Source organism: Lissotriton helveticus, chromosome 10, assembly GCF_964261635.1.
Source record: "Lissotriton helveticus chromosome 10, aLisHel1.1, whole genome shotgun sequence".
Classification (NCBI taxonomy): domain Eukaryota; kingdom Metazoa; phylum Chordata; class Amphibia; order Caudata; family Salamandridae; genus Lissotriton; species Lissotriton helveticus.
The window spans coordinates 219,353,653-219,377,263 of NC_136071.1; positions in this window are offsets into that span (position 1 = coordinate 219,353,653).

Here is a 23,611-nt window from a genome sequence, read left to right on the forward strand (position 1 = left end):
ATAAAGTCCTCAAAAAATTCAAAAGGTTAGGAGGCCCCTGGAATCTGGCCCGGGAGGCCATAGTGCATCACCAACAGCATAATTATTACATTCACTAGCTATGTCCCAGGAAGCCCACCCTGGTACATAGTAGTTTCCCTGCCCACACTGGTGTGGGCAGGGAAACATATTTAATCCCACTTGGCAGAAGCATTTTTTAATCTCATGCCAGTCGGGAGCAAACACAAAGTCTGCTCCCAGCTGGCAGGAGCTTAAAAAAGTGCTCCCGCCAGCTTGGACAAGACTTTTGATTTGTTTCCCTGCCCGTACTGATGCAGGCACGGAAACAGATCAAAATATTGCTCCTGCTCGGGGGAGCAGAATAAGTAGCTGCTCATTGCATGCAGGGGGCTGGCTGGGGGCCCAGGGGCCATGTGAGTACCCCCACCGCTCCCAATGTGTGTGTGGTGGGTGCCCTAGATGGCACCAGGGCACCCACCTTTCAGTATTATGGTCCCCAGGCGAAGAGGTCCCCAGGGTCAATAATGGCTGAGGAAGGGGGACCATATGGCCCCCTCCCATTTATTTTACTGTAGTGGCCCTGGGTTATTATGTCCCCAGGGTCTAAGACGGCTATGGGAGGAGGGGCCACATATCCCCTCGCCCCTTTAAAAAACAAAAGCCCCTGGGGTCCCCACCGACACTATGCATGGCTGAAGACCGTCCATGGCATTGGTTGGCTTTACGTATTTTAATAAAATATTACTTTAAGCTAAACAAAACCTATAGAAATTACCTAAATAATCAAATAATCAATAGTTAAAGTAAAGTTATAGATAGGTGTATATGTCAGTGGCAACATTAACATTTTGAACTAAATAAAGCCACAGAAATTTCCCAGTTATTGTTAACAGAGCTAACTATAACTTGCGCCTCCGCCATGCACTGCTTATGATTAGACATGGGAGGCAAACTCCGCTCCACCGGCACATTTTGATGAGTTTGATGAGTTTTACTACTCCGCACTCTGCTTGGAGCGCGGAGTTTGGCTAGAATTATGTCATCCGCCATGTGGCAGAATTTACCAGCGCCCACTAATCATTGGGGATCAATGTTACACAATTTCAGTGCGCTTTGGTCTGTGCATGTTGGTAATGACAAACATAACATAACATACCATAATGAAAGTATTCTATTATATTCTCCCGCACAGCAAGTGAGCTGGTGTCACTCTCAATACAGTAATATGTATCCAACCAACTCCAGACTGAGCAGTGTGGTTGTGAGAGCGCCTGTTGAAACAGTGCGGGAGCTGCAAGGAGCTCGGGTGGAGGAAGGGTCAGGACAGAGCATTCTCAAGTTAGTAGCAGCGACAGCCTCAGCGCTCACTGCCCAGGCTTCGCATGACACAGCGACTAAGTTGTGTAAGTAATAAAATGGCATCGTATCATTATTTATTTAATTAAGTGGAGCTGAGGGAAGAGGAGACACCTGGCAGAGAACAGCACTGCTTCCCCGTCCTTTGCTTTTTAATTTGACTCTGAGAGAATGAGAAGGGCTTGTGGGAGGTGGTTCTTGGGGGTCCTGGGCAGCGAGAGGCTTGTTGTTTGTTTCCCCTCAGCCTATTTATCTCGCATTATCTCCTTTTGGCACTCACTACACAACATTTTAAATGAGATAGGAGGAATAACCATAAACATGAGACAAGCCTCCTTTATTCTAGTGCCCACAACAGTGCCGTTCCCCGGAGACTTCAAGGGCCCTCCCCCTCTCACTAGGCAATTATCTGGAAATGTGAGTACCACGGGTCTGGGGGCTACTAAGCTTTTGAGAAATAGCACCAAGTTTTAAAGAGGAGACATGACTAAGAAACACAGACCCACTTAATTATCTAGCTTTGTGTAGTGCCCTGCTTGTTGCCTTGCACTTCGACCACTGAGGCATATCGTGAAAAGAAACACTATTATTTGAAATTGGCACCGGAGAGCCAGAGCCAAAAATCTTGCGAGAGATAGGCATTTGTATTTGTTTTTCAAAAAAGTTTGTGATTGTTCATAAACTTTAAGAGATGTCGGCCTACTGCAGTTCTGTCAAATTCACTTTAAAGTAAACCTCTTTTGCCCCCGGAGCACCACAGGGGGGATGCGACCGCACTCTTTGCCGGGGCCGGTTTTCGGCCGATTTTGTTACAGGGACGTTTTTGCAGCGCAAAACTGGCCCCCACCCTTGCGGCCCACCGGGGGATTGCCCGGTGCCCGCAACGGCCAATCCGGCCTGATGAGAGTAAAAGTGGGGTGTCCATAGTGAACCCGCAGCCTGGCCACATTCTCTTGTGCACTGATGCTGGATGCAAACCCCAGAGGAGGGGCTTGGGGTGAAGACCGGGCGGGCGGCATTTATTTTATATTATTCACTTTTGTATTTGATCTGCTGCACTGCTTTACCATCAAATACTTACAACGTGGGCTTCCTGTGTAGAGGGATGTCTAGGTGGAGGCGCAATCATGTTTGAGAAATGTTTCGAATTTCACTGTTATCTGTGCAGTGTATTCTTGGCAATCTCATCCTCTATCCAAACAAAATGCAAATATTGTGTGTTGCATTTATCTAGCACTTACTGCCCCTGACAAGGCAAGGTAAACTTTGTAAAGCCTATTTGAAACTTATACTGTGTGGAATTCTGCAGAGTTTTTCGGTAACTCTTTGTAATTCCACAGAGTAAAACACTGCGAACTTTACCCAGGCCTATTTATGAACTCATACATTTCATCACTCATGACCTATTCTATGACGTCATGTATGACATCACTGATGACTTAGCAAATTACATCATTGATGACATCACTGATGACATAATCCAAGCTCCTTTTGTACACATGGCTGTATTAACGGATATAGGGCCAGATGTACAATGGGATTTTTGCATGCACACATGGGTTTGCGACCAGTTTGCGCATGCAAAATCCCTGTGGGCCACGTACTAAAACTATTTTGCGAGTCGCAAAAAATTGCGACTCGCAAAATAGTGTTTAGCGACTCGCAATTAGGAAGGGGCATCCCAAGGGCGTCCCTTCCTAATTGTGACTCGCAGCCCTATGTATGAATGTTTTGCGACCGCAATTACAGTCGCAAATCACTCGCACTTTACCGCCCTCTTCAAGAGGGTGGTAATGCAGTCACAAATGGGAAGTGGTGCCCAGGGGACCCTTTCCCCTTTGTAAATGCAGGGGAAAACATTTTTTAGGGGAAGGCAGGAGTCCCAGGGACCACTACCTGCCCTAAAAATATTAAACGAAAACAAACAAAAAAAACTGCTTTATTTAAAAGCAGTCCCAGACATGGAGGTCTGCTGAGCCCAGCAGGCCACCATACCTGGGAGGGCCTGCCATTCTCAATGGGGTCGCAAATTACGAGTGCCTAATTAATATTCATGAGGCATGGAATTTGCGACCCCATTGAGAATAGCAAACAGTGTCTCAGACACTGTTGTACATTGGAAATTGCGACTCGCTCTTTCCAATAGTTGTACATCTGCTCATAGTAGTTTACAAGGAAACACGGGAAGCCTGTAAGTTGGGAGGGACCGAGGGCTTACAAACTGTTTTTAGAGACAATGGCCCCTTACACAAACAAATATATAAAGTAGTGTTTCCAAAGAACTACATTGTGACCTGTGTATGTTTTCTCTAAATGGACAAATATGTTTATTAAACAAATAATCTGAAAGAAAAACAAGTTATAAATAAAGTGCAGTGGGTGAGAACAGGGTTGGAAATCCCAGATTTCCAGACCTCAGGCATTTACATCCATAGTGACTTCACATACATATTTACAACAGTCACAATTGTAAAAAAACATCTTATGCTCTACATTAATCCTCACAAATAAATCTGAGTCAATATGTGGTTGTCGACGACGTATCGATCCCAGCTAGAATAGGGGGATCATCATCAGGACAGCAAGATATATGCCTGAGAGTTAGCACAGAGTAGCCGTCACTCCTGCCTGAAGAGTGGTGGTCCAAGGAGGCGCCAAATCCAATATTAATGACCACAATCAATAACATCGCCTATGGCATGAATTTAGGCAAAGGGGTCAGTAACCCTTGCCAGGTGCAGCGGTCAAGGAATAGGAAGCCAAGTATAGATATACTGGTTAACGTCACTTTACAGCAAGTCCCAAGGCAAATTGCAAGGGAAGCCTCTTGTCATGCAATGGAGGAATAATATGATGTGCCGGGCTGTTCCTTCTGCCGCCAAAGTATGGGACATAGCATGTTAGAATTGAAACATTATTGTCCTATTGTTCATATTTTCTTTCTATTATAAGTTAGCATTCATGGCGCCATTTTATTAGCAACTGCAATTTTGTTGTTTTAATCGAAACGTATCCTTCTTTCATTTCCGAGAAACGGCCTTCTCTAGGTAATGTTTCTCTGGAGCTGAGTTCTGTTACACTAATGAATGCACTTCACTTATTAGCGCATACCTTCCCTTTAGATGTAAGCCTTCTGCCACTTGTATTGCAGTGGGCACAGGAAGAGTCCTTGACAAATAGATAAGGTGTGCCCGGCCTCAGAATCAAAATTTACTCCTTAGTAATTTACTGACCAGCAGCATCTGCTTGGAAATGTTCATGGTAGGCAAGCTTACATTGGGTTCGGAGTGTACATAATGTATCATTATGTTTGCTGATGTCAGTCCCTCTGCAGCTATCTCAGGAGGCTGGTCAGACTGGGCTCCGCTGCAGCGCAATTACTAATAAATAACTTGTTTTTTATTCTCTACTGTATTACCAACTCTTCAATTTCTTGGAAGGCTGAGAGGTGATCGCGAGTGACCCGGGTGGCCCGATTCGGGTCACTTCCTTCAAGCATTAGAGCTATGGAGGTAAGTGCAAAATAGCTAAGAATATTATGAAGCATCATTACTGCTATCATACATGCAACCCCATATGTAAATCAAGCTGTGTTATGTGCAACTTTGACGCTTTACCATACACTTCATGGGAATCTGGATTCATGGTCACTATGAATAACAGATGAAAGGTTAACCCTTTCTGCACACAGTGATCAATCCATATACAACTGTTCAGGGAAAACCAAGTTCCTCCAGATACTGAAGCTTTGTTATGTAACCAATGCCCTACTACCAACAGTATTTACCTGTATCAAACCCCCAACAGTCACCCAACCTACATGAGAAATGAAGTGGATATAAGTAGAAAAGTGGGTACTGTTAACACTGGTTATTCCATGGCGAGATGGTGAAATGGCCCTTTCTAGTGTGTTTTCCCACAACTTTCTGATTATCTCCTTCCCAGTTTTCCACTGCTTTGGGTGCTAGCTTTAGGACTTTGAGCACATTTGACACTGATGTACATGGCCAAAGTGCAGTGCTACTCATATATATATATATATATATATATATATATATATATATATATATATATATATATATACCGGTGATTGGTGTATATAGGATTGGCTGACTTGAGCTATCTGTAAGTCCCTTGTCAAAAGGTAAGATCTATACCTATGGCATGTATCTCAAATGTGCCTCTGTGGGCCTGCCGCCTGGTTGTGTCAGCCAAGGAGGTAGGTCATCAATTGTACCAACAGTTTGCCCTGGTGGGACCTGTGTGCACGGGCTACTGTTGCTAAGCTTAGCATTTAAAAAGCTACATGCCAAAATTCAACATGTCTCTTGCTATGTCTGAGTTCTCCCTATAGACAGAGTGCGGTGTTGGGAAGAGGTTGGGCATGTGCGTTACATGCAAAGGATGTGATTGTGAATGGCACCGGGTGATGTGTTCGGTACGATGGGTCCTGCTTCTCACATTGAATTTGCAAGAGAGGATGCAGGGAAAGGCTATCAAGAAGATTTCCCATGAGCAGAATAGTAGCACCATTGTGTTTGGTATCGACGAGTTCATAATGTCAAATCCTCTCTGGTAGTGCTAGTGGATTTTCACTGTTTTCGATGAGATCATAAGGACCGCACTAGGTGTGGCGGAGACAGGTGGAAGCGACTGTGGTTGGGAGAAGGACCATCCTGACGTATGCCATCATCACGCTGTGCATAGTAGTGTGCATGCAAAGATCAGAAGCCACCTGAGGTGCCGGGAGCTGAGGAGTTCGAGGAGTGCAGGGAAAACTTGCAGAGTCTGATGGACCCGTGTTAGAAACGGGATCTCTGGCTGGCCAAGGCTTGCGCCAACGTCAGTCAGAGACCACCACTTCCACGTCAGGGCAAGGGAGTCACACACCAAGATAACCCCTGCTCACCCTCTAGGTAACGTGACGCGAGCAGCCAGGCTAAACTTGGAGGCTATGTAGGTTAAGTGTTTGCGCGCGCACCCAGCAACAACTCCCAAAGCCCACCACAAAGGAAACTCCACACAAGGTTATATAAAAATAGCCTTTGTATTTTAATAAACATACATTAGATAAAACACACATTTTGTTACACTGTGCCAACAGGCACGGGCAGAATTTACAAGGGATATGTACAAGACAGGGCCACATGGACCACTGTCAGGAATCATCACTTTTTAGGAATAGTAATTAGCACATAGAACACTTTTAGAACAAGTTAGAACACAACCAGTAAGAACTGGTAAAGGGTAAGTACCTCCTACGCAACCCTAACCACCTTAGGAAAATATTGCGCAGGGAACCAAGACCTCACTAGCAACACCTGTACTAGGAGAAAAAAACAACCACCTAAGAATCACCAACATTTAGGGGTATAAGCATAGGAACATTACACATGATGCATTAACATTCAGCGGTGTAGGGAAATAAAACACATGATGTATCAAAACACATTCAGCAGTGTAGAAACAAGCAATTGCGCAAAACCCACATGAGCCACAACCTGTGGCAGTCCCTAGGCCAACTGGCCTCTCTAGGGCTAGGACGCCCTGTGTCCCAAAGTCAGGGCCTAAACGTAGCAGCTGCCCACAAAGTTCTGGGCAGCTGTAGGATCTCTTCTGGGCTCTCTGAAAGAATACTGGGGCCCAAGAACCACCTGTGAGCCTCGCAGGCTCTACCCTCCGGAACAACTGTGCCCCTGAACCTCTCAGGGCTCGCAAAACAATTATGCTGGCACTATAGAGCTTCTCTCAGGGCTCTCTAACAACTGTGGGCACAAGAGCCTCTCAGGGCTCGAAAGAACAGGAATGCCCCTGAGCCTCTCGGGCTCGAAATACGTAGATTGCCCCCAGGAGCCTTTCAGGCTCAAATACAAAATGCGGCCGTCTCTGGAGCCTCTCCTGGCTCAACAACGCAGGTGCCCCCGGGGCCCCCGTGGGCCTCGCACCACACTAGGGCGCCTCGAGCCTCTCGTGGGCTCAGAAAACAATGGGGGCGCTCTGGAGCCTCTCTGGGCTCATCAACAACCTTGGGCGGGGAGCCTCGCAGGGCTCAACAAATCTGCCCCCCAGGAGCCTCGGGCTCCAAAACACGCAATGCTCCTCTCGTCGGGGCGGCCCCCTAGCAACCGGGGCCGCTCTGGGGGGAAAGGCACCACTACCCCCGCACTTACCGGGACCTCACTGGTGCTGCGGGGGGGCGGGAAACACTGCCTGTTCCTTCCGTCGGGCAGCGCGGGGCTCCTCTTCCACACCGGGGCCCTGCCTGCACTCCCAGACGTTCTCCTTCTTGATGGCGACGCACCCTCGGCGGGGCTCTCCCAGGACACGGGAGCCCCGCGAGACCAAAAGCACTTCTGGGTCGTCCTGTTGTCCCTCTTCCTCCTGGGCAGTACGTGCGGCCGGCGCCCCAGCCGCAATTAGGCCGCCATTTCCCCGACGTCCTCGAGGACGCTCCTTCCGTTGCCGGGCAACCCTCCGGCCAGGCTGACTCTCGATAGGCTGGCGGGACAGCCAATGGTAGCGCGGCCCTGCAGACGAGCCCCCAGGCTCCGGGTCACGCTGCTGAGGCAGGCAGGAACTTCTTCTCGCCGCAATCCGGGGTAGCCTCCCGGGAATTCACAAATAAAGCGAGGTGGCACTCGCTTGGGCGGCAATGTCCCTGGCAGGGTGGGCACCTGCCAGGGGGCTCCCAGATCGGCAAAGAGCGGGGCAAATGCAGGGTGGGCACCGGCTCTCACCAATAAAGCGCTCCTAGCGCTAGGGCGAAAATAACGCGCTCTCAAGCGCTAGAGGCCCAAACAAAGCGCTGCCAAGCGCTAGGGGGAAATAAAGCGCTCCCAGGCGCTGGGAACACAAGCACAGCACTCCCAGGTGCCCTCAGCAGAGCAGAGTTCCAGCAAAATCCTTAGGGAGGCAGGCCATCAGCAGTCCAGGGGCTGGGCAGGGCCCAGGGAGGCAAGCCTTCCCCTGGGCCCAAGCAGCAGCACGCCCCTGGCAGATTCAAGTGTAAGAAACAAGAACATTTTAGAGGAGGTCACAGCCTCCTTTTATACACTGAAAACCTTTGTCTAAAGGTGCAGGGAGGGGGGAGACCAGTCGCAGCTGGTTCTGGAGCACTCTTGATGGCCCAACCACCCATTTCATTCACTGGGGAGGCTAGGGTCGTTAGACACACCACAGGGGGGCGGAGCCAGCATTGTGTGGGGCAAAAACCCAGCCCATTCAGGACACAGGTACACTCCTCCAACACATCACTCATGCTAATCTCACACTCACCACCGGGCAGACCCATCCAGACTTCCTGGAGCCTGGCATGCCAGCCAGCCCCAGCCAATCACGCTCCAGCACCCTCACTGCACACACACATCAATGTCCAGAAGTAGCACTTCCCTTCTAGACACATACATGTCGCATACACCATCTCGCAGCATACACTCTCACGAGTTCACACATACTAAACTCGAGCCTGCACTCCCCACGCATCAGGAACTACCAGGGACACACACATTCCCCATGCATTCCTATGGGAGGGCAGGCCAGCCATACTACACGCACGCACTTTACTCTGGGACACAGGGAAAAAGTGCGCAGAGACCCAAAAATCACTAACACAGGTTACAGAAACAGGCTAGGCAAAAGCAAAAAGTTGCGGGGTGAACCTGCCAAAAGGGCCAGGTCCAACAACCCGTGCTTGCAACCAGAGGACCTGTGCTAGCTTGCACTCCAGAGTGGTATCTGAGGGGTGTTGGGAGACCCTGAGCCGGGACACAAGACTGCCTTCGGCCTCCTGATCGGGAGGACAACAGTTCCTGACATCGTGGCCTCTGTCTGAGGTCATTGGCTCCCTCTCCCTGGATTCATGCCACAAGGTGCTTTGTTGTGAGAACACCGAGACGAGGCCCCAGGGGTTTTGTGTGCCATGTGGGCACCTACAGCTGACAGTCGGGGGCTAAGGTAGGTCACACCTCTGCTTGAGGGGAAAGCATGTCTCCGGACTTGGAAGCACGCCAGCTTCCTGTCCCACAACCTTTTGTCTATGGGGAGGGATTGCGATCCCGCACTCGTGCAGGTGCGATCGGGCGCCTTGAGGTCTAATCCGGATGGACAAAACGAAGTAACTGTTTTCTGTGTTAGGTGGTTCTGACTGTCTAGTCAACGGGGTGCCAGCTGGGGCAAAGTGTATCGTTGGCTGGTGTAGTTGAAGACTGAGGGGTGGGTCAAGAGGCATATTCAAATAACTGTGACTGTTTGATCTTTTTGCTATTGGAAAAGGCTGACTATTGCATATACCTGTAAAGTGCATATACATTTTGTGTTTCATTTTTATTTCAAAAGAGAAGTTTGACAATTGCGTATAACTTTAGAGTGTATATACAAAGTACATCTAATTTTGATTTCAGTGTGTGTGTGTGTGTAATACAAAGACAAGTGTTTTATACATACGGTGTGGAGTCTGTTTGCGGTGTACGCAGTGTGTTGTGAGGGTGTTGTTGTGCCAATACTTTACACCCAAGCACTGAGTTTAAGCCTGACTGCCCGGTGCCAAGCTACAATCGGTGAGCACAGGTTATCGGACAAGTGTATTGTACACATCCTGTATGGAACTGTATGCTCTGGCCAGCTTCGATGAGTTCCAGACAGCCCAAAACCACTTGGTCTAACAAGAGAGTTTATTCTGTACCACACTATTTGCAAACAGTGAAACTCTCATGAGAAATACAATACACCACAAAGTATTAAAAAGTATCCACTAAGATCAGTGTAGACTCTATGCAAAACGTGTCCTAGAGCGAGTATTCACTTAAAATAGCCAAGGTCTGAAAGGGTTACCTGCAGCCTTAATACTGTGGTGAAATCCTTACAGATAGTCCATTTTCTGAAGCAAAGCATATACATAGATTAGCACATGCACATAGGTTTGTACCTAGTGCACACAGTCTTCTATGTTAAGTAGAAATTACCATGCTGTGACGATTCTAATAACTCAAGGCGGCTTACTATACTTAAGCACTCATTACGATGGCGGTCGGAAGAGCGGGCAACTGCTATCGCAGCAGGCAGGTATCCGTCCAACAATGAGTCTTGCCCGATTAGGATAGGACCACCAGCACGGTAGTCGGAATTTGTCTTTTTGTACTGCGGCTTGCGCTGCAGCCCAGGAAAATGGCTGCAGCACAAGCTGCTGTACAAACAAGCACCTTTCAAACATCCATGTGCCAGGCACCATGTGGTGCCTGGCACACATGGCATGGATGCTTGGGGGGGCACCATGTGTGCCCCCTGGCCACTTAGCAGTGTCCTACTGGGGACAGGGGCCCATCTTGGTGCCTAAAGTCCTTTTTCAACTGTGTTTTCATGGTGCTTGGACCGCCATGAAAAACTTTGGAAAATGGACATCCTAATCCCCATGGTGGTGCCTTCACACGCACTGCCTCCTTTGTAGGGATTAGTGTCTGACCGCCTCTTTGATGGGGCTGTCAGACACTAATCCCTACAATGGAAGCAGTGCCTGTTGGAGGCAGCGGTCTGACCCCAGGCTACTGCCGTATAACCGTCTGCATCGTAATATGGCGGTCAGACCAATGGCCTAGATATCTGTGGGATCGCCACTTATGGCCTATCGGTAGCAGTCTCACTAACATTAAAATGTGGCCCATTATATGGATTCTATCAAGTGGCCATATATGCATTCTATTCTGCAATGCATAGGGATACTGGCAAGGTTTTTGCACTGGATTCAGCTGCTTTTTTATTGGCCGGGTGCACATCAATGGGGCAGTATCTGATGCGCTGCACTGCACATACGCACCCACCAGGGTTGCCCCTTATCTCCATTACTATTTGCTCTCACACTGGAGCACTTGAATGAATCTGATGTCAATGATATACAGCCTCTGCACTAAAAGTAATGTGGCAACCTTTGGGGATATCTCTGTATGCCGATGACTTAGGTCATTTATGTGCAAGAACCTACCACACCCATATTCCATGTATTTATGAGATTCAGCCACTACTCGAGCCTGTGGATCAACTAGTCCAAGTCCATTGTGTTTTCTCTGACTCCCAGCAGTCAGCCCCATGTGCTAAACTTCCCTTTACAATCGAGCATGGAGCCACTGAAGAATTTGGGGATTTAGATCCAAATCAGACCCAGACCTGGTGAATCAATACAAGTATGGCACCTGCGTACTTATTGCATAAATGCATTAAAAACATTTTCAAGAAAGAAAAAAAAAATACATAGTATGTAGTACTTAAAATCTTTGCCCTGCTGGAAACTTTTTTTCTGCAGAACCAAAAAGCGTGCGTGGAACATAGTGAACACAAGTCGTCAACTGTCACCTGCACACAGAGTTACTCTTCAATGTGAAGATTTAGAATGTGTTCAGTATCTCTGTACAACTATGGTGCACTAGGAGCACATGTGTTTTGTAAACATCTACACCGATTAACTGGACACAGGCTGTACAAAATTAGGTAGAAAAGTAATATGGTAATTACCCGCCACCATGAAAAACTATAACACAATATAACATGCACATGATGATGTCACCAGTGATGTCAACAGTGATGTAATTTGATATGGCATCAGTGATTGCATAAATGATGTCATAGACATAGAACATGTCAAGAGTGATATCATATGTGCGGTCATTAGCCGTATACAGCAGGGTGTAAGTTATAGTTTGCTCCGCTAACTATAACTGGTGAAATTCTGTGTTTTTTTTAGTTGAAAACATTAATGTAGTCACTGACATATCCACCTGACTATAACATTACTTTAATCTTTGTTTTTTCAGTGAATTTAACATATATATGCTTATAGGTGCTTTCAGCTAACCCTCTTAATTCATTGGTCTGTTATTGTGTCATTCATGTTTTTCTTCCGCCCACTACATCATACACCATGGGGCAGGAGGTCAGCCCATTTTAGCCATTGGCTAACTTCACTGTGAGTGACTGCAATCTTTACTTTCACAAGGAACACATCCGTACACCAAGTATATCTCTAGATTGCAAAGCATTATAAAAGCATTGTGCCTTTTTTTTATACAACAAAGATCATTTTTCTTTGAGACTTTTTTTTTTATATTGTCAGACGACACTTTTTTCAACAATTAAATGTGCAAAATCTATAACAAAACAAAAGAAAGATTGACAAAGCGAAAAGGCTGACAGCCAAAGCCAGACCTATTTGCTTTGCCAATGGCTTTTTTTATTTTTTTTATTCTGTTTACAAATGTATACAGCTCAGATGCCTTGGCTCAATTACATAGACGTTATATTATTGCAACTCCTTTTTGTTTCACGCTGCTATGATGAACGTTTATATAAAATAATGAGTGTATTATTTTCAAAAGTTTCCTTCGATCAAACTGTCACCCACGCACTGAAGAGCATTTGAGTGCAAGAAACACTTTCAAGCACCTTTGTCGTCTGCTACAGGCTAGTTTTCAACGAACAAAAGAGCACAGCACATTAACACAAAGAATTCCCTTAAAAGACACCTGTTCTGATCAAAAATGTTTCAGAAATGTCAGATGGAGGCGTGAAAATGGCTTGATAGACCTTATCAGATGCGAGCAGCAGACTCCATTGCTGCTGCTGTGACCTTTACATGGGTACAAGAGAGGAAATTGAGGGACCTTGCAGTGAAAGGCCACATATACATAATGATGACGAAGGCGCTGAGGATACTGTGGTGTGTGGCTCGGTGTGAATAAAACATTACTCTAGCGAGAGAAGGCAGGGCACAGCGGTGAACCCCAGCCCCCGTCTACGTTCACGAGTTCAAGAGATGTTGGGGACAATTAAACACACATCTGTACTGCAACACAAGTGCTACAGTAACACCTGTGGCTAGTAAAACTAATATTTGTACAGAACCAGGCTTATGTATTCTAAGTCAAATTAAGTGTCCTGTAAGGATAATGCTTGCAAAGTATCCCAACTGTTTCATATGAAATACACATGTTATATTAACGGGAGAAGGTATCTGATTGCAATACCCCATTGCCGGAAATACAATTAAAGTACTATTACAGTGTGTTGCCAAAGTCTGACAGACATTAATTAGCGAGCACATATGTACCGCTCCCTAAATCAACAGAATACACACTAGAGCAACAGTCCCTCCAGAATATGTGACATAAATGTAAATAGAAAAGCTAGCATATAGCAAACATTTCTTACCTTCAATGCATCCTAACAAACGTCTCAATAACAAAAGCAAATGTAAAAATATAAACCGTGTAAACAAACTCTCTAAGTCGTCAGAAAAAATCGAAACACGGAACCAATACATACCTGATTAGAAAAAAAATTGTATAAATTCCTTCACAATTTTCCCAAAATGTGATAATACCACTTTAAGAAAGACTTGTGGACTGGTTATTGCTTCTAATGGCAAACGAAACGTATAAGTATAACTTACATTTACTGTTATACTTCTACACCTTCACACTGAATGAAGAAATGAAAACATTCTATTTGAAGAGACGTCGTTTTAATTGTCATGCACTAGGTGGCAGCAGACTACTAATAATAAAATATTATCAAGCCTTCTGTACAGCGTGGACCAAGGTGTTATTTTTCAGAGGGCAACAGGCCAGCTTTCACGCTACAAAAATCCAATTTCATGGTTTGAAAGGTCAGTTTCTTCGCACGGATAGGGCTAATTGTATTTCACGACAATGAAAATTATAAGCAAGTGCAAAAAATATGTTCTATGAAGCAAGAATTCTTCATAAAAGACGTCCTTGCGCTAATACGGTTTATTGCCCCAGCGGTGTTGTAAAAGCAGGAAGAGTTACAGAACCAAATGAGAAATTATTACGTTTATATTTTGTATCTCCCTAAGGGGCCATTCATTCATCATTCCCACAAGCATCGTCCTCTTACTTCAGAAGTCCTACTCCAGCTGAGCCGGCCGAGAGGCATTCTGGTCTCAAAGAGGAGGGTGTGTGGGTACTGTGAAAACCCAAAGCAAGTGTGCAACCTTGGGTGCTGTCTCTAAAAACTGTACATTGTACAAAAAATGTAATGATATTCCAAGACAAACACCACGAATCTATTTGCAGTCTAATAATTTGAATGTCATTTTTTTAGCAGCCACCTTGGTATGAAAGTGTTGCTTGATCTTTGATTTTAGTATGGCTATTTCTTGCTGGGAGTCCTGCACATCCAGCCCCTTCAGTAGCCTCCTCGGCTAAGTAAACTGGTTATAAAGGCCCTGAATTTCATTTTGTCTTAGCTTTTGTTGATATAAACTAAAGCTAAGGGTCTCCCCTGACTCCTTCCTTAAGAGCGTCCCACACCAGGCCAGTAGGGGCTGTCTCTATTGATTTCCGGAAACTGCCCAATCCATTTGCGCATATGATGCCGATAACGCGATATCTGCTGGAAGCTTCCTACCAAAGGTCCAAGACCTCTGACCTACTACTGGTACTCAGCCGCTACCAGTGCAGGTAAGCGCGGTGGAATGCGGTGGGGGGGGTGTTAGTCGACAGACAACGGTATAGGATTTATTTATTTTTCCATTTTCCGTCGTTTGTCGATTTCCCCCATCCCCCCAGGGCTTTAAGTGGGATGAAAAACTGGGGGGGAGGGGTGTATCTCAAAGGGACGGGGTTAATGTAATAAAGGGTGTGGCTTAAAACATGTAAGCTAAAAATCTGTGCTTAGCATAGTGTGTCACCCGACTCGTATGTTGGTGTTCTGTCATTGCATCTAGATATATGATATAACAAGTAACATCATACCTACAAGAAGTCAGGACTATTGGCTTTGTCAATGATTGTTAGTTGCAAAAGATAAATAAGCTTGTATATAATATTGAAAAAGCTTCCACTTAAACCCCTAGTGACACCCCACAATGGGATCGATTCCGATTCGGGAAAGAAATCCGTACGACGATTCGAATTCGTAGCCGTTTCCGTACGAATTGTACAAATCTGTCCGAATCGCGTAGTACGATCCGTAGTAAAAAAATACGTCCAAATCCAAAGCAAGGGAAAATCCGTACGATACAGACTCTGAGAGTGAACCGTATGAATCGTAAATATGCTGTACGACCCGACAAGTACGATCCGGACCGGGGAATGAGTACCCGATACATACGGTAAACGTCGTGTATGAGCAATTCCTATGGAGAGACACACAATCACATAGGGTACGGTTCGTACACCCCATGATCGTAGTGGTACGGTTCGTACACCTACGTTCATGGGGTATGGTTCGTAAACCCCATGATTGTAGGTGTATGAACCGTACCCCTAAGATCATGGGGTGTACGACCCGTACCGGGGGTCCATTTTGCACGCATTTCGAGTCGAATTCTGCTTTTCCAGACGTTTTGAGCTCTCTTAAAAAAAGAGTCGTACGGAGTGGTGACTGGACGAATCGTACTTGCTAGGTCGGAATATGATGCTTCGATCCATACAGACATCGCGTATAGCGCGTTCCGAATGCGATTCGTAAAGATTATTGAGTTGTACGGGCTTTGGTACGATTCGGACGGAGAACTGCTTTGGGTACGCATCGTACTACATCGTACGTACAGGGACGTTTGAGGATACGATTCGTAGGGGAAAAATGCTCCGTACGGCTATCCGTACGGGATTTTACCGAATCGGAATCGGCCCCAATGTTGCTGCTCCTGAGTTTCAAAAAGAGAAGGAAAATCCAGGGAGGAAAGGATTCTCTTAGAAGGATTTCCCTTCCCTTACAACGCTCACCTGGTATGACGTCATGCCGTAACTTCTTCACTAGTGAGAAGTGAGCAGTGAGAGTACGTGCACATCGATGCGCCTGCTTTCTCGGAACGGGTGTCTATCGGGCTCTGTTTTTTGCCTTGACACAGGCGGTCTGTTATTTTCCCGACTGCAGTCACTGCAGTTCTAAAGAAAAATGCCAGGGCACAAAACAGAGCCCGATAGAGACCCGTTTCGAGGCCCCCTTTAAAAAACTGCCGGTGCTCAGCACCGGTGAGACCCAGCCCATTTAAAGTGTAGTGTAGTTCCTATAGTCCCAATAGGCTCTGCGCATTGGAATAATATCTTCAGTAGTGTAGACGTAGGACTGAGGTTAACTAGGTCTCTACTGACTATATTAGACTTTTTTTTTTGCAGCTAGCTCAGAGTTCACTAGAAACTTTCTCGAATAAGCCAGGAGGAGTTTAACCTCCCTGGATAGACAAGAAGGGATTTAGTTTCTGACAACCATAAAACATGACAACTTTGCTCTCCCTGAATAAGAGTATATCTCTAGAGTCGTGTGAAAACAAAAGACAGCTATTTCACTCAGTCAAAGGTGCGTACTTAGTTTCACCAGATTGCAGAGAAAAAGAGAGACGGGCGTTTTCAATAAAAGGTGTTATTTATTGAGCAGTCTCTTTCCTCATACAAGAGAAATGAATTGCTACAATTGCAATACTTGTAGTAAAGTAAAGTGCATACAGTAAAAGCAGGATTATGAAATAATACTGTTAAAGCAGGGATATGGTTTCTTAGCCATATGATACTTTAAAATGGATAAAATAGATACATACATATATACATTGACTAATCGTACTCAACTGGTGCTTCTAACTACGCCTACCCCGGTGTACCTGACCTAAGCCTAATACGTGGGAGGGAGTAAGTAAGTAGCAGTTTAAGTTAAGTTTGTTTTGCCAAGAATCCGACTCAAGAATTCTCTGTAAGGGTTTAGTCAGTTCAGTACCTGGGTATTAGAAGGCAGGAGGTCTGGTATCTCTCTCTCAGGACTCGGTATCCCAGTCACCCGCAAGGGTAGGCTGGAAACGCCGGAGGCTGGATTTCTCGGCAAGAGAAAAGACAGCGTCTTTCTCAGTGCATCAAAAGGGAGGGGCAGCGTCCCTGGGCTCTCGCATCAGCTGGGCTCTCGGGCAAGTAGTAGCTGCTCCAGATTCATCACCACCGTGTGTTTGCTTAAGGCAACGTTGGTATATTTATACCTGAAAGGTGCAGGGTTTGACGTAAGGCTGGACATAAGACGTCAATAAAGATGTCACTGAGAACTGGTCGTTCTTACAGTGCTTTACAGGAGTTCTTGGACGAAATCAAAACAAAGCAGCGGGGATTTCCCAGGTTGCTGGAGGCTTGGATTTGTTTAAGAACTCCGTGTGCTTTCTAGGGGGCTGGAGGAATAGGCTTGCTTAATGTGACAGCATGCGCTATGACTAAATTATGAAACGGGTTTCTATGCCGTTGTTGGGATATTATTGATTTATAACCGGACAAGGGCGAAGAATAGGAATATCGATTCAGGTACCTAGATAAACACACTACACCCACTCCACGAATTCATGTCCATAATTACTAAACTAAGCAATAGTAAACATAAGTAACGGTGCATGTGTATACCGATCCACCCCAAAATACATTCTTTTGCATCTGAAATGGCATATGCGAAATACACGAAAAATGAGTATAGGTACTGTATGCTTTCAAGCAGTGTAATCATTCATTAAAGGATGCACATATCTATCAGCATGAATGATTTGCGAAAATTGCACATGAAATGGCTCTTAATACAGAAAAGAAAAGTGCGAGACCATTCCATCACATATAAATACAGTTATTTGTAAATATGCTAGAGGCTGAGGTAATATATTGTCTCTAGATTTCCTAAAAATAGAAGCTCTGTTCTCTAAGAATAGTTCTACTTTAAGCAGAGGATGAGTGCCAAAAAAAGGTAAATATTTTTGGAATCGGGGAAAAAACAATTTTGTTCTTCAGGGGAAGAAAGGCAAAACAGTTCCAAATATTTTCAGAAGCTTTTGTTTTTCAAAGCTGAAGGCCAAATTCAGAGTTCAGGGAACGCTGTGTGCTCGTATGCTTAAAGTTATTCTTTTTGTTCGGGGGAAAACATCATTTCAGACAGACTTTCAAAAAAGCAGTTTACGGCTTCAGGTGAAAGTTCGACCAAGTTGGTGAATGTCGCTACCATGCAGTCGTGAGCATGATTGCTTTCAATGATGTTTTGATCAGCATTGCTCACAGAAGGTCGTACCTGGTTGATGCTGCTCTCATCTTGTACTTCACTACCCTTTAATCGCAGTGGTGAAGTCTCAACGAATGCCGTCATCAGGATGGGTAACCGCTGGGGACAACACAATGCATGAGCCTTTACTGGACTTAGCAAAGTATCTGTATCCAATGGTACTTCTGATTGTAGTGTGAGACAGACGTCTAACACACATTCTTCTCCGCACAGCATACATCTTAACACAGGTAAGATACAGTTCTGCCAGATGGGTCTGAATGAAAGAAACCAGGTCATATTCAGATCTCTTAGTCGGGCTAATCCAAGGACTTTAGTTATGCGGTCCCGATAGCGTATAGCTAGGATCGTTTCTTCCATTGTTGCTGGAGTCTTGTCTGTGACATGGCTTGCCATAACGAAGCAGGAGTATGAAAAATAAAATGCCTGCTATGAGTCCCAACAAGAGTGGAAGGCCGCCAAAGAGTGAATGGACAAAATTAGGAAAGATGCCCAGGACTGCTTTGAAAGGTGTCAACAGTCCCGAAAAAATTGTCCTAAATACACTCGTGATACCATTCGTATCAGAAATGTTTAAGATTTCGTTTAGCATTTCTGCGATGTGTAGGGGGCAATTTGTTGATAATAATGCATGTATCTCTGTCGTTGTCCTTGCAACTTGGAGATCATACGTTTCTTTCAATGACGTCAAGGGCACAGGCGTCTGTAGAAGAACAGACTTCATTCTGCTTAAAGTATCAATTCGAATAGAAGAGATTTTCAGACTGGGCCAAATTCTTCCCTCCCTGTCTGGAGTGTCGTTCGGATACAATACTTGCATACAACAAGTGACCATGGACGAAACGCTTACGAGATAAGCTTTCCCTGGCACCAAGCCACAACATCTGTGGTCCACAATTAGAATGTAGCTCCCGTTATAAAGCCGTCTAAAGAATGGCTCTATTCGAGTTGCAGGTGTGCCAAGCTGGTGACATGAAAGGTTATTTGAAGTCCCCTCACAGGCCCCATGCAAATTTATACCCTGACACAGAAGTATACCACTTAGTGATTTTTCACAATTATCACCACTAAGAAATACATTCTGTCCTTTTTCACTATAACATGTGTGTGTGTAAGGTAATTTCCATGATGACTTAATGTATCCTTTACCCAACCTTTCATACTGGCCTGCCTGTATATACTTTTGGCAGTATCGAAATTGGAAAGTTGTCATCGGAATAGTTATGATTCCGTGTATTATCCATTCAATGACAGGTCGTTCTGACATTGCCAATGGTAATCTCTCAAGTTTTTCAATGCTCAGAATTGTATATCCTGCTCCTTTTTGTGCCAAGTTGATTTGTATATCAGTAAGGTTAAAGATAGAGAATAGTGACGTTGTGTTGATTAAACGCCAAGGCACGTAGCCTGAACGCAGATTTTGTAACGTCCAGCCAAGCTGTACAATAGAACGCAATTGGGACTGACCATGTTGTAACATTAGTAAGTCCTGCTCTATTATATCGATTGCAGATGATACAATACTGTCCAGTGAATATATTCTGGAAGACAGAGTCATTAACCCATTGTCCACAACAGAAAGCGATTTTTCCAAATTAATACGGTCAATTTCCCATATTTTCTCTGCTGTTTCAATTTGAGTTACTTTCCAAGCTTCGTTATAAGCTGCATATATAGAGGCCGCTATGAAACGTTTTTGACGCTTTTTGCGTGGTCCCATAATGAAATCACGCAAGTCAGCACCTTCTTTAAGTAAAGTTAAGTGTTGCTTAATTTCTGCCAGTGTGGATGTCTGTAGCCATTTGAGGCAGAGTTTTCCTACACTGTATGTTGTTACTATCCCTGGATGTTGTCTCTGGGAGTATCTAGGGTCTGGCCTGGTCCATTTGAACCCCTGTATTTTGTTCAGGAATCTATCTTGACAGTTATTTGTGTCTGTGGGCCAGATCAACCATTTTTTCCAATCAGGATGTGTTCTGTTTTGGTTTAAAATATGGGATACGTCTATCTCAACATCTGTAGTGCTATTACTGTCAGGTTTTGGCTTTGGAATAGACGGTTTGTTTAAGTCTTTAATTTTGGCTAGGCCAAGACAGGTCGTTTGTTGAATTGTGTCATTCAAAAATATAATTTGTTCTGGGATCATGCAGGCTCTGAATAATGATTCTATACCTTGGACTTACCAGTCTCTGGTACCCCAGATCGTTTTTGTTTCAATGTTTTTATTCCAAAAATCAAAACCAAATGTGTTCATGTTTTCAAAAAATGTTTCTGAATAGATTAATTTTGTGTTTGTCAGCATGGTTTTCATTCCTGTCTTATTTAACAGTTTGAAATAAAATGTTTCTGCTTCACTTGTGTTAAACCCTGAGAAGTATAGGAATTTCTCATAAAATGTTTTGGAACTACCTTTTGGTGGTGTTGCACAATGTTCCCATTGATTGTAATTTAAAACATTTCTAGGTTGAGCAGATTTATGCAAATAATGGTTACCATAATGGTTGTAGCAGTACATCTGATCATAATTCGATGAACCTTGTAAATAATCATGTTCTGTAAATTTTGCTGACATAACTAAGTCTGACATCATATCATTAATACTTTCAAAATCCCAATCATCAGAGAATGTACTCGGTTTTACAAAGTCACTTAATGAAACCTTAAATTGATGAGGATACTTCAAGAGCTCGACCGGGCCATATATATTGTAATCTGTTTTGTCCCATGCTACCCCTCCGGGTATCGGATTGGCTGTGAAGTTTACTGAAGAAAGTTCTCTTTTCTCGATGTGTGAAGACTTGTGTAGCTTTAGGACCAGGTTGATATTCTGGCTTGCTGTGTCCATTGTAACATATTTTCCTTCAATTAAGTGTCCCAAGCATAGCACCATGATGAGCCAAAGCAGGAGGAAAAGTACACCTAGCACCACCCAAAATTCAATCCATGGGGAAATCAGATAGGTTTCTTGTAGTTGATGAAAGAGTTCTTTAGCTTTGTCTTTAAAAGTTTTTGTTGTTGTTAGCTGTTCCTCAGGTTCGCTCGGATCCTCAGAAAAGTCATCGAAGTTGATGAAGTAGCCTGATGCAGTTCTGTCAATTATTGGAATTGCTTCTGGATTTTTCTTTGTTTTATTTGCATAGTCTGTGGCTACATCGTTGTAGACAGGTGTTTCTTGACGAATTGTTGCAATTTGGGTTTCAAGAGGCATAAGTTCCATGGCTTTGTTGCATAGTCCTTGTTGATTCACTGTAGGTTTATCAAATGTGATTAGTCTCTCAGTTTGAACCTCTTGATTTGTAGCAAACTTTGGTGTTCTGCTATTTCTTGGGAGTCCACTTGGCCTACTACTTATTATTGGCCACATGATTGTGGTTTAACCAGGTCGATGGATACAACTCGGTTCTCCTTTTTACCAGCAAGGGGCGGTAGTACAACTGATCTTGTTCCGTTGACAGCTAAGACAGGTACTGCTTTTCTGTAAGAAGGCCCAAATTCCTTCTTCACCGCGATTTTTCTCTCTGACCAGATCCCCAATCTTTGGAATCCAGACAGGCCTTGCTGGGACAGGTGGTTTCTCTTCAGTGGCTGTTGGCTGTTGTTTCAACTTTATGTTGCTCAGGTCTTTTCTTGTTTCATTTAAGTCCTGTAAAATAGCCAAACGATCTTTGATATCAAAGCATTTTCCTTCTATCACTGAAGTTTGACTATCGAGGTCCTGGATATGCATTCTAGTCCCGAACAATAGTTCGTACGGACTGAAACCTTTTAGAGAATTTCTTGGCAGATTATTAAGACTACGTTGGACACTTTTTAAATGTTTGACCCACCCAACCCCCGAACCTAATACCTTTGCCGTTATAGATTGCTTTATGTCTCGGTTTTTTCTTTCCACCGTCCCATTTCCCTCAGGAAGGAAGTGATAAGATTACCGCAATGCAATGCCCATGCTGGTCATGGCCTCCTTATAAGCTCGAGAGCTAAAAGCAGGACCCTGGTCAGAATGTAGCACGCCAATTACGTCTATGCCGCTATAGACTCGCAAATCTTTTATAACAGTTCAGACGTCAGCCGAGAGCTGGGGTCTACATTTTAAGTGAATCTAGTCTTAAATAATTATTAAAGGGACGCATTTTTCCTGGGTATTTTTCATTGATATTCTTATGATATCTAAAAGAAGGGCATTGGTACTACTCCGGGCATTTCGCCACTGCGGTCTCTGTTGCAGTTTTGACAGTAAAATGCAAATTTTTTGTTTTGCAGGCTCATTCCCGGGCACCAGTATATTGATTGTAATTCTTTCAGAGATTTCAAGATCCCTCGATGCCCTAGACCTTCACCCATGTGTGCGTCTGCTATTAATAAGTTTCTCCTGTTCGTGTTTGGAATTACCCTATCCCCCACTCCAGGGATTTGAGCAAAAGGAACGGAGTTTGCATCGATTATGTATGTATAATTGAGTGGATAGTTGACGGGTAGCGCTGCACAATCGCCTTTTGATGACGTTTTTACCGCCAGCATCGTTTCCCCGTCTATGTATTTTCCTGAACGCTTTTTTGTAGCTACGGAAGCCGGTTTAGTTGCTTCCGCTGTGGCGGTCTCAGCCAATGAATTCCCTGAAACGTGAACGCCATCACGTTGATGACTCAGTGAATGTATCACGTGAGTCTTTGGTAGTTCTTTCTGTAAAAGAACTACTTGTTCCCAAAGCGATTTTTGCTTTATTGTGGCACCTGTGTCATCTTTGTAACCGTTTTGAACCCATTTCTGCAAGTCATTATTGTATGATTTGACGCAGTAATATGAATCGCACACTATTAGTGTCGGGAATTCGCGATTGGCATTATCTAGCGCCATTTTTTTTTTTTTTTATAAACATTTTATTTAGCTTTTCTTCAAATTACACATCACCAATTACATTGAATCACAGTTGGTCAGTTACACATTTGCGCGGACCTGAACTTCTCATTACATTGCAATTACCACAATCTTGATTATCAGAGTCTTTACGTATACAGTTTGGGTCCCCATGCCTCCCATAGAGGATGTGACCGTTCTCTTGTGGCTGTTCCCACCTCTCCATCGGTCCTTATGACGTTCTTTTCTCAGTTTTGACCTCATCAGTGAAAGAGCAGACCCCCTCCCCTCCCTCCAAGAACAACACAAATCCAACACAATCGTAATATGCTGCATCTTTCACCCCCTTATGGACTAGCTTCTAGGTCCGACAGTTCTG